General features: G+C 37.9%; 1 protein-coding gene across 3 annotated transcripts in view; it reads left to right on the top strand.

The window, feature by feature from the left end:
* The window catches only part of LRRC4B (leucine rich repeat containing 4B), a 400,350-nt gene that overhangs the window by 293,472 nt on the left and 96,878 nt on the right, over positions 1-10,000 (top strand). For all 3 annotated transcript variants that reach the window (XM_053690182.1, XM_053690183.1, XM_053690184.1), the window contains one exon: positions 9,828-9,981. The gene's annotated coding sequence lies outside the window, so the exon portion shown is untranslated. The remainder of the gene's footprint in view (positions 1-9,827; positions 9,982-10,000) is intronic.

Genomic DNA, 10,000 nt, shown 5'->3' with positions numbered 1-10,000 from the left:
GTTATTCCATGCCTTCCTCTAATATAGGTGATAGATGTTACAATCTATCTTTCACTACATCCCAGTGCTGGCCTATTTGCACATGTGCAGGAACTCTCCTGCAGTGTAGGTTCCAACATGGCAGCCCCCATGATCAGAGGGAGGTGCATAAAATGTATATTATGTTTAATGTCCCCTTAAAAGTCAGAAAAATATCATTTGAAATGAACAAATTTCACTAATGCGAAATAAATGTGATAACAAAAATCATAAAAGGAAAACCAAATAAAGTTCTGAATAAAGGATATGTCTGTGTCCTCTGGATGAGTTTTTCAGCTTGTTAGCATTCCTCAGTGAGATCCCATAAAAAAGGAAACAGAAAATTGCAACATAGTGTGAATCTGTAATGGCACTTTGAGGAAGTAGTTGTTTTGTAACAAATGACTACTCACATTTGTTGGAGCTTTCCACTAAGCTCAAGGATATGCGCACTCCCACTTTATACTGATGGGAAAACAGTACACTAGGCAAAACTTGGATACAAATTTATTTTAAAATATATAAAAGAGTCACATAAGCCTTGATAACACCACAATGTAAGGGTACAAAAGCAGATATGCTGTAATAAATGCTTCAAATCGCCAAACTTGCAAAGAGGTAAATGGATCAGCAGGAGTGTGACCGCCGAAACCAAAACCTCTTTAGTAGCAAGACAGTAGCGCTAAGCCCCCAGGTGTCCTGGCTAGTGTAGAGACGTGATAAAACTCAATATAGAACAGTTCAGTTCCGACGTACGTTTCGCAGGTATGCTTTGTCAAGGAAGCATTTGAAGCATTTATTACAGCATATCTGCTTTTGTACCCTTACATTGTGGTGTTATCAAGGCTTATGTGACGCTTTTATATATTTTAAAATAAATTTGTATCCAAGTTTTGCCTAGTGTACTGTTTTCCCATCAGTATAAAGTGGGAGTGCGCATATCCTTGAGCTTAGTGGAAAGCTCCAACAAATGTGAGTAGTCATTTGTTACAAAACAACTACTTCCTCAAAGTGCCATTACAGATTCACACTATGTTGCAATTTTCTGTTTCCTTTTTTATGGGATCTCACTGAGGAATGCTAACAAGCTGAAAAACTCATCCAGAGGACACAGACATATCCTTTATTCAGAACTTTATTTGGTTTTCCTTTTATGATTTTTGTTATCACATTTATTTCACATTTTTTTTTCTTTGTGATATTTGGTATATTTATTGTAAATTTCACTAATGCAGCAATAACTTATGAAAGAAGCATGTTTGCATGTAACAATGTTTTGTCCCCTTTAAGAAAGGGTTAAAGGGACATGAAACCCAAACATTTTCTTAATCATGAAAGAAAATGTTGGGGCTTTATGTCCCTTTAATGTGTTTTCCTATACACACAACAGCCAACCTCGCCTGCTGTACCATAATTAGTCTTCTCGCTCTCGCGTGCTGTATTAAAGGGACACTGAACCCAAATTTTTTCTTTCAGGATTTAGATAAAGCATGGAATTTTAATTTTTTTTTCTTTTTTTCTTTCGGGATTCAGATAGAGCATGCAAATTTAAGCAACTTTCTAATTTGCTCTTATTATCAATTTTTCTTTATTCTCCTGGTATCTTTATTTGAAAAAGAAGGCATCTAAGCTATTTTTTTGGTTTAGGACCATGGAAAGCACTTGTTTATTGGTGGGTGAATTTATCCACCAATCATCAAGAACAACACAGTGGGGCCCATTTATCTAGCTCCGAACGGAGCTTGTGGGCCCGTGTTTCTGGCGAGTCTTCAGACTCGCCAGAAACAGCAGTTATGAAACAGCGGTCTAAAGACCGCTGCTCCATAACCTGTCCGCCTGCTCTGATGAGGCGGACAGGAATCGCCGGAAATCAACCTGATCGAGTACGATCGGGTTGATTGACACCTCCCTGCTGGCGGCCGATTGGCCGCGAGTCTGCAGGGGGCGGCGTTGCACCAGCAGCTCTTGTGAGCTGCTGGTGCAATGCTGAATACGGAGAGCGTATTGCTCTCCGTATTCAGCGAGGTCTTGCGGACCTGATCCGCACTGTCGGATCAGGTCCACAAGACGTTTGATAAATAGGCCCCAGTGTGTTCACCAGAAATGGGCCGGCATCTAAACTTACATTCATGCAGTTCAAATAAAGATACCAAGAGAATGAAGAAAATTTGATAATAGGAGTAAATTAGAAAGTTGCTTAAAATTGAATGCTCTATCTGAATCACAAAAGAAAAAAATGTGGGTTCAGTGTCCCTTTAAGCAACTTTCTAATTTATTCCTATTATTACATTTTCTTCATTCTCTTGGTATCTTTATTTGAAATGCAAGAATATAATGCCGGCCCATTTTTGTTGAACAGCCTGGGTTGTTCTTGCTGATAGGTGAATAAATTCATCCGCCAATAAAAAGTGCTGTCCAGAGTTCTGGACCAAAAAAAAAAAAAAAAAAAGCTTAGATGCCTTCTTTTTCAAATAAAGATAGCAAGAGAATGAAGAAAAACTTTTAATAAGAGTAAAATAGAAAGTTGCTTAAAATGTCATTCTCTATCTGAATCACGAAAGAAAACACTTGGGTTCAGTGTCCCTTTAATCAGTCCCAGCGCTCCAATATCAGTCTAGTCGCTCCAGCTTCAAACACTGATTCGTTGTTAGTAGTTATACTAGGCAGCTAATTCACTAAAGCTCTCTCCTGTCTTTATTCTTTAGTGAATGAAGTGCATAGAATAACATAGGGGGTTAGAGAGAGTGTTATTTCATTTATATATATATTGAGCTTGATACATTTTGGAGCCAACTTAAAGGGACGTTAACCCAATTTTTTTCTTTCATGATTCAGATAGAATATACAATTTTAAACAACTTCCCAATTTACTAACTAATATCAAATTTTCTTTGTTTTTTTGTTATCCTTTGTTGTAAAGCAGGAAGCTAAGCTCAGTAGAGAGCACGTGTGTGCAGCACTATATGACAACAGTTTTGCAACAATGTTATACATTAGCAAGAGCACTAGATGGCAGCACTATTTCTTGTCATGTTGTAGTGCTTCAGGCATGTGCACGCTACCTATCTAGATATCTCTTCAACAAAGCATAACAAGAGAACAAAGCAAATTTGATAATAGAAGTAAATTGGAAACTTTTTTAAAAATGTATTCTTTATCTGAATCATGAAAGAAAAATGTTGGGTTTTATGTCCCTTTAAACCTTTAGAAGCCAGGAATTTTAATACCACCCAACCCCCGGTCTGCCAAATGAATTTATTTGCTTCTGTATTTGTATCCTTTGCAAATTCAAAGAAAGTGTTATGAAATGTTTTGCTGATACCCAGACTACCATAAAGTTTGCTGATAACCATACTACCAAACGGTTAACCAACTTCCAGACTACCATAAAGTTTGCTGATAACCATACTACCAAACGGTTAGCCAACTTCCAGACTACCATAAAGTTTGCTGATAACCATACTACCAAACGGTTAACCAACTTCCAGACTACCATAAAGTTTGCTGATAACCATACTAACAAATGGTTAGCCAACTATCAGACTACCATAAAGTTTGCTGATAACCATACTACCAAACGGTTAGCCAATTTCCAGACTGCCATAAAGTTTGCTGATAACCATACTACCAGTTTGCCAACTTCCAGACTAACATAAAGATTGCTGATAACCATACTACCAAACGGCTAGCCAATTTCCAGACTGCCATAAAGTTTGCTGATAACCATACTACCAGTTTGCCAACTTCCAGACTACCATAAAGTTTGCTGATAACCATACTACCAAACGGTTAGCCAACTTCCAGACTACCATAAAGTTTGCTGATAACCATACTACCAAACGGTTAACCAACTTCCAGACTACCATAAAGTTTGCTGATAACCATACTAACAAATGGTTAGCCAACTATCAGACTACCATAAAGATTGCTGATAACCATACTACCAAACGGTTAGCCAATTTCCAGACTGCCATAAAGTTTGCTGATAACCATACTACCAGTTTGCCAACTTCCAGACTACCATAAAGTTTGCTGATAACCATACTACCCAACCGGTTAGCCAATTTCCAGACTGCCATAAAGTTTGCTGATAACCATACTACCAGTTTGCCAACTTCCAGACTACCATAAAGTTTGCTGATAACCATACTACCAAACGGTTAACCAACTTCCAGACTACCATAAAGTTTGCTGATAACCATACTACCAAACAGTTTGCCAATTTCCAGACTGCCATAAAGTTTGCTGATAACCATACTACCAAACAGTTTGCCAATTTCTAGACTGCCATAAAGTTTGCTGATAACCATACTACCAAACAGTTTGCCAATTTCTAGACTGCCATAAAGTTTGCTGATAACCATACTACCAAACGGTTAGCCAACTTCCAGACTACCATAAAGTTTGCTCACACTTAGGGCCAGATGATATAAACCTTGCAATTTCCTACGTGTTTTCTCTCCGACCCTCGCAGGGGCTGCCCTGGTGGAATTATCATAAAAAGGGTCAATCCCTGCGAGTGGCGAGATGTCTCCTATTGAAAGTAATGGAGCTCGCTGGATAGGGACAGTTCACATTGTGGAGTAAAGTTAGCAGTGAGTAGGGGGGCATTTTAAAAATTAAATTCTGCAGCCAATATAAATCATATTACACTGCCTTCTGCGTATAGCGTCTTACAATCGCCTATATTTTCATATACATGTGTTTGTCTATTAGGATTATAAGTATTTTTGAGTGTTTTGAGAAAAGCTCACCACCTTTTAGTTGGGGAGAAAAAAACTGTAGTGTAAAAATCTTTACAGAATTACGCTGGGATTAGAGAGACAATTTCATCTACGCTGATGGAACGCCCATGTTCACCCCGTTCTTTGTATTTTGTACTTAAAAGTATGAATTTCTAAGTGATTTTTGTGCATCCAGTTTATGCTGTGCATACTTAATACAATTTATTCCTCAGTAGTTTACATACAAATTTTACATTTTTGCTAAAATACGATTTTTGTGTGCTCTGGTATTACAAAGTAGAGTGGAAATATCGCTTTTGCGGAAGCAATATTTTGCGCTCCACTTATAATCTAGCCTTTAGTCTTTTATTAAAGCCAGGTTTGCAGATGCCTGTTTCTCTTTACCAGTAAATGCTGCTGTTATGCACTTAAATGGGTCTTTCAGCTCAGTGCATTGCATCTGTATATTGTACCTTCAGGTTTATATACTGTGAATGTTTTAATCCGCTTTATGCACTGTAGTTTAGTGCTTCTTAACACTTTTACTTTTGGGGGGCTTTGGAAAGTCATATAATACCGTGATTTATTTATAAATGTCTGTGATACCTTTAAAGCCACATTAAACTGCAACTACTGTGGTTACTATTCACCAAACAAATGTTTTTCCTCCTTTACCCAGACCTCAAAACTGTCCTTATTTGAGAGGGACAGTATCTGATTCTGAGCTCTGTCTTGCTGTCCTTCGGATACCGTCATATGTCCCATTTGCAGAATTTCCCTTAGCCACACCCATTGACCACCAGACATACCCACAACCCGCCCAATAACCACACATGATCCCACCCCTCCCAACAGCTCCACCCACAAAATGGTGACTGGCCCTCCACATCCTCATACTGGGAGCTGCCGGCTTGGAACTTAGGTAGTATTCTTGCATTCTGTGACACAGAGCACATTCACAGATCAGTGATGTTGCCTGCTTTTTGACAGCTGTACTGTGCACTGCAGGTTATAATGCATGATAACGGTGCAAGGGCATTACATTTTTGCAGAAGCTGCATGGCTCTGTAATATTTATGTGGCTGTTTTACATAAGTTATGTAACTTTAAAACTATATAAAAAAAAAAAAAAAAACTGCAAATGTAAACCTCCCACTCTGTATTGTGTGTGGTAACCTGAAGCAATACAGTGCAACATCACTTATCTGTAAATTCGCACCGCTTCTGTCACAGGGTGCTAGATTACGTGCGCTCCAAGATAGTGTCACTCAGTATGAAAATGCAGAGTTTGCCAATAAGTAAAGGGATAAAATAAGAGAACATTTCTGAAGAGAGCTACAGCCATAGGAAGAAACACAATAGCGTGTTAAGTACTAATGATTCTGTCCGGCAGTTTAACCCCTTCGCTACCAGGAATTTCAAAGAGAAACTTGCCCAAAGTACAGGAGAATTTGTAGCATTTTTGCTATCACTCCATATAAACAGAAATAGAGACAGTTTTTTTAAAATTTACCCATGAAAACTATATATATTTTTAAAGTAGACAATCCAAGGTATTAATCTAGGCTTATTATCGTATATTTGATACCACCAGAATCATATATAAAAAAAAAATTCCAAACGTTGGGTTTCTCACTGAAATTATTTACATAAAACTACTGCAGTCATAAGACAAATGGTTGTAAAAGCTTCTCTGGGGTCCCCTTTGCACAGAAACAGCAGACATATATGGCTTTGCCATTTGTTTTTTGCAATTAGAAGGCTGCTAATTGCAGCTGCGCACCACACTTCTGAAATTCATGCCAGTAAAGGGGTTAATCAGGTAGCTTGTAAGGTTAATATTTGCTCTAATGGTGAGACTACCTTTCCAACTGACACCTCCCACTACCTGATCCCTCCCAATAGCTCTCTACCCCCACTGATCACCACCATCATAGGTACTAGCAGACAGTCTGCCAGTATGCAGTCTAGTTTTTTCTTGTGTTTAGTATTTAAGTAGTTTATTTTTATTTTCTGTAGTTTAAGGTTCCTTCCTCACCCCCCTTGATCCCACCACCACCACCACTGTTTGCCGCCATCTTTGTTACTGGCAGTCTAGTCACTCTCCATAACGATAGTCAATGTGCCTTCATATAGTAAGGGAGGCACTGCGTCAATACAGTACGCTGGGCAAAGTACTGTGTGACGTAATACCTACTTTAAATTTGCGCAAGGGGTTAATGTCCCATTAAAGGGACCTGAAGATTGTAAAATTCACTTCTCTGTCATAGCAGTTTCTTTTGATGAACTTACTGGCCCCTGTAAACACTGTCAAAAAACAAAAACACAATATGGAAAATAAACTCTGTACCAACCCCTTCCAGCCAATCATTGTTCTGCATATTGTTCTCTTATTTCACTTTGAATCAGGGATCCTTTCTTTGTAAACCAAATGTTTGCATTAACCAATTAGGCTAATATTACTTTTTGAATTTCAGATAACAACCTTGAATATTCTATTTGAATCTGTTTAGCAGTTGCTGAGATATTTAAATGTATAAAGAAAAACAGAATATTCTATTTGAATATATTTGCTTGGAATTTTACAGACATTGAGCCAGAAGGCAAATTCCTTTAAATAAAAAAAATCAAAGTAAATCTGTTTACAAAATAATTAGTTTTAATCTGAAACATAGCTTTTACAGTGCTTGTGTCATCTGAAATAAAATATTTCCATAATGATATTTTTATATATATATATTATTATTTTTTTACCATATAGAAATTGTTTTTACTCCATTAAGTGACACAGGTCTGCATTACTGTAGCATACATACGTTTACTGTGGCATACAAACGTTTACTGTGGCATACAAACATTTACTGTGGCATACAAACATTTACTGTGGCATACAAACATTTACTGTGGCATACAAACGTTTACTGTGGCATACAAACATTTACTGTGGCATACAAACATTTACTGTGGCATACAAACATTTACTGTGGCATACAAACATTTACTGTGGCATACAAACGTTTACTGTGGCATACATACGTTTACTGTGGCATACAAACATTTACTGTGGCATACAAACGTTTACTGTGGCATACAAACGTTTACTGTGGCATACAAACGTTTACTGTGGCATACAAACATTTACTGTGGCATACAAACGTTTACTGTGGCATACAAACATTTACTGTGGCATACAAACGTTTACTGTGGCATACAAACGTTTACTGTAGCATACATACGTTTACTGTGACATACAAACGTTTACTGTGGCATACATACATTTACTGTGGCATACAAGCGTTTACTGTGGCATACAAGCGTTTACTGTGGCATACAAACGTTTACTGTGGCATACATACGTTTACTGTGGCATACAAACGTTTACTGTGGCATAAAAATGTTTACTGTTTGTGCCCTGTGTACCAATATTCAAACACCACACCTGCCCAGAGAATAATAAAGTGAAGGTCAATTGAGATGAATCAGTGCCCGGTTTTTAATAAACCTATTAAAAACAAGGGCACTTTAATTCATCAAAATTGAGATTTCACTGTTTTCTTCAAATACTTACCTTTCAATCTTTACAGCCACTCCAGCGATTCCCCCGGCCGTCGCAAGCCTCTTCATACGCCAGAAATAATGAACCCGGCTTCCTGCAATCACGGCTCCCCCCCCCCCCCCGGGGGAATCGTGGCCTGAGGCAATGCCGTGATTGGAGGAAGCCAGATTCGTCATTTTGGACCTGTGAAGAGGGCTTGCGACAGGCGGAGGAAGCTCTGCACCGGCTGTCAGGATTGAAAGGTAAGTATTTGAAGAAAACAAGTGAAATGTCAATTTTGATGAATTAAAGTGCCCTTGTTTTTAATAGGTTTATTAAAAACCGGGCACCGTTTAATCGAAATTGACCTTCAATTCAAGCAACTTTATAATTTTTCTTCATTCTCTTGCTATCTTTATTTGAAAAAGCAGGAATTTAAAGGGACAGTCAACCATAGAATTGTTATTGTTTTAAAAGATGGATAATCCCTTTATTACTCATTCCCCAGTTTTGCATAACCAACACAGTTATATTAATGTACTTTTTACCTTTGTGATTACCTTGTATCTAGGAACCTTCTTCCAGCCCCCTGATCACATGACTGTAACTGTTTATTATCTATTGTCTTAAATTTAGCATTGTTTTGTGCTAGATCTTAAATAACCCCCTGTGCCTGAACACAGTGTTATCTATATAGCCCACGTGTACTTTCTGTCTCTTTGTGTTGAAAAGAGATTTAAAAAGCATGTGATAAGAGGCAGCCCTCAAAGGCTTAGAAATTAGCATATGAGCCTACCTATGTTTAGTTTAAACTAAGAATACCAAGAGAAAAAAAGCAAATTTGATGATAAAAGTAAATTGGAAAGTCAATTAAAATTAAAAGTCCTATCTGAATAATGAAAGTTTAATTTATACTTGACTGTCCCTTTAAGCTAAGGAGCCGGACCATTTTAGGGTCAGCACCCTGGATAGCGCTTGTTGATTGGTGGATACATTTAGCCACCAATCAGCAAGCGTAACCCATGTGCTGAACCTAAAATGGGCCTACTCCCTCCTAAGCTTAGAGTCCTGCTTTTTCAAATAACGATAGAAAGAGAATGAAAAAGATGATAATAGGAGTAAATTAGAAAGTTGCTTAAAATTGCTGCTGTGTCTGAATTATGAAAGAAAATAATTTGTGTTTAGTGTCTCTTTTAAGTCTTCACTGATGCAATACACATTTCTGCCAGCTCTCTGATAAGGTGTAGTGTCTGAACATTGTTGCGTGGGCCTTTGCATATGTGCGTATGGCGCTGGAAAACAGTAATAACTTGTATTAGAAGCATTTTTGCCTATTGCATTATGGTGTTAAAAGGCTAAATCTTTTTACAAGTGAAATACACCCATGCAGAGTTCAATTTTAACCTTTCTATACTTTTGAATTTCTGGTAGATATTATGGTTGCAGGTGCATTCAAATTCAAGAGGATTGTCTGTTTCTTAATATCATTTTACTGCATGAATGCCCGCTGGTAACTCTTGCGTGAATATCCTGCTATTTGCTTCTTTTAGGGCCTCAGATGGTGACCGTGCAATCAGGGCGCAGAAAAAGCTGTGAAAAGAGGAGATATCACCACACAAGAAACTAAACTCATAGGAGCTCTGATCGCTACCAGGATACTGAAGTTTAAAGTACTTGATCAACTTTGGATTCTGATACATCTGAGTAAGCACTCATGCTCTGT

This window comes from Bombina bombina, chromosome 8 (assembly GCF_027579735.1).
Source record: "Bombina bombina isolate aBomBom1 chromosome 8, aBomBom1.pri, whole genome shotgun sequence".
Taxonomy (NCBI): Eukaryota; Metazoa; Chordata; class Amphibia; order Anura; family Bombinatoridae; genus Bombina; species Bombina bombina.
The sequence above is the reverse complement of the archived record's forward strand: the minus strand, read 5'-3'. Positions and strand labels throughout refer to the sequence as shown.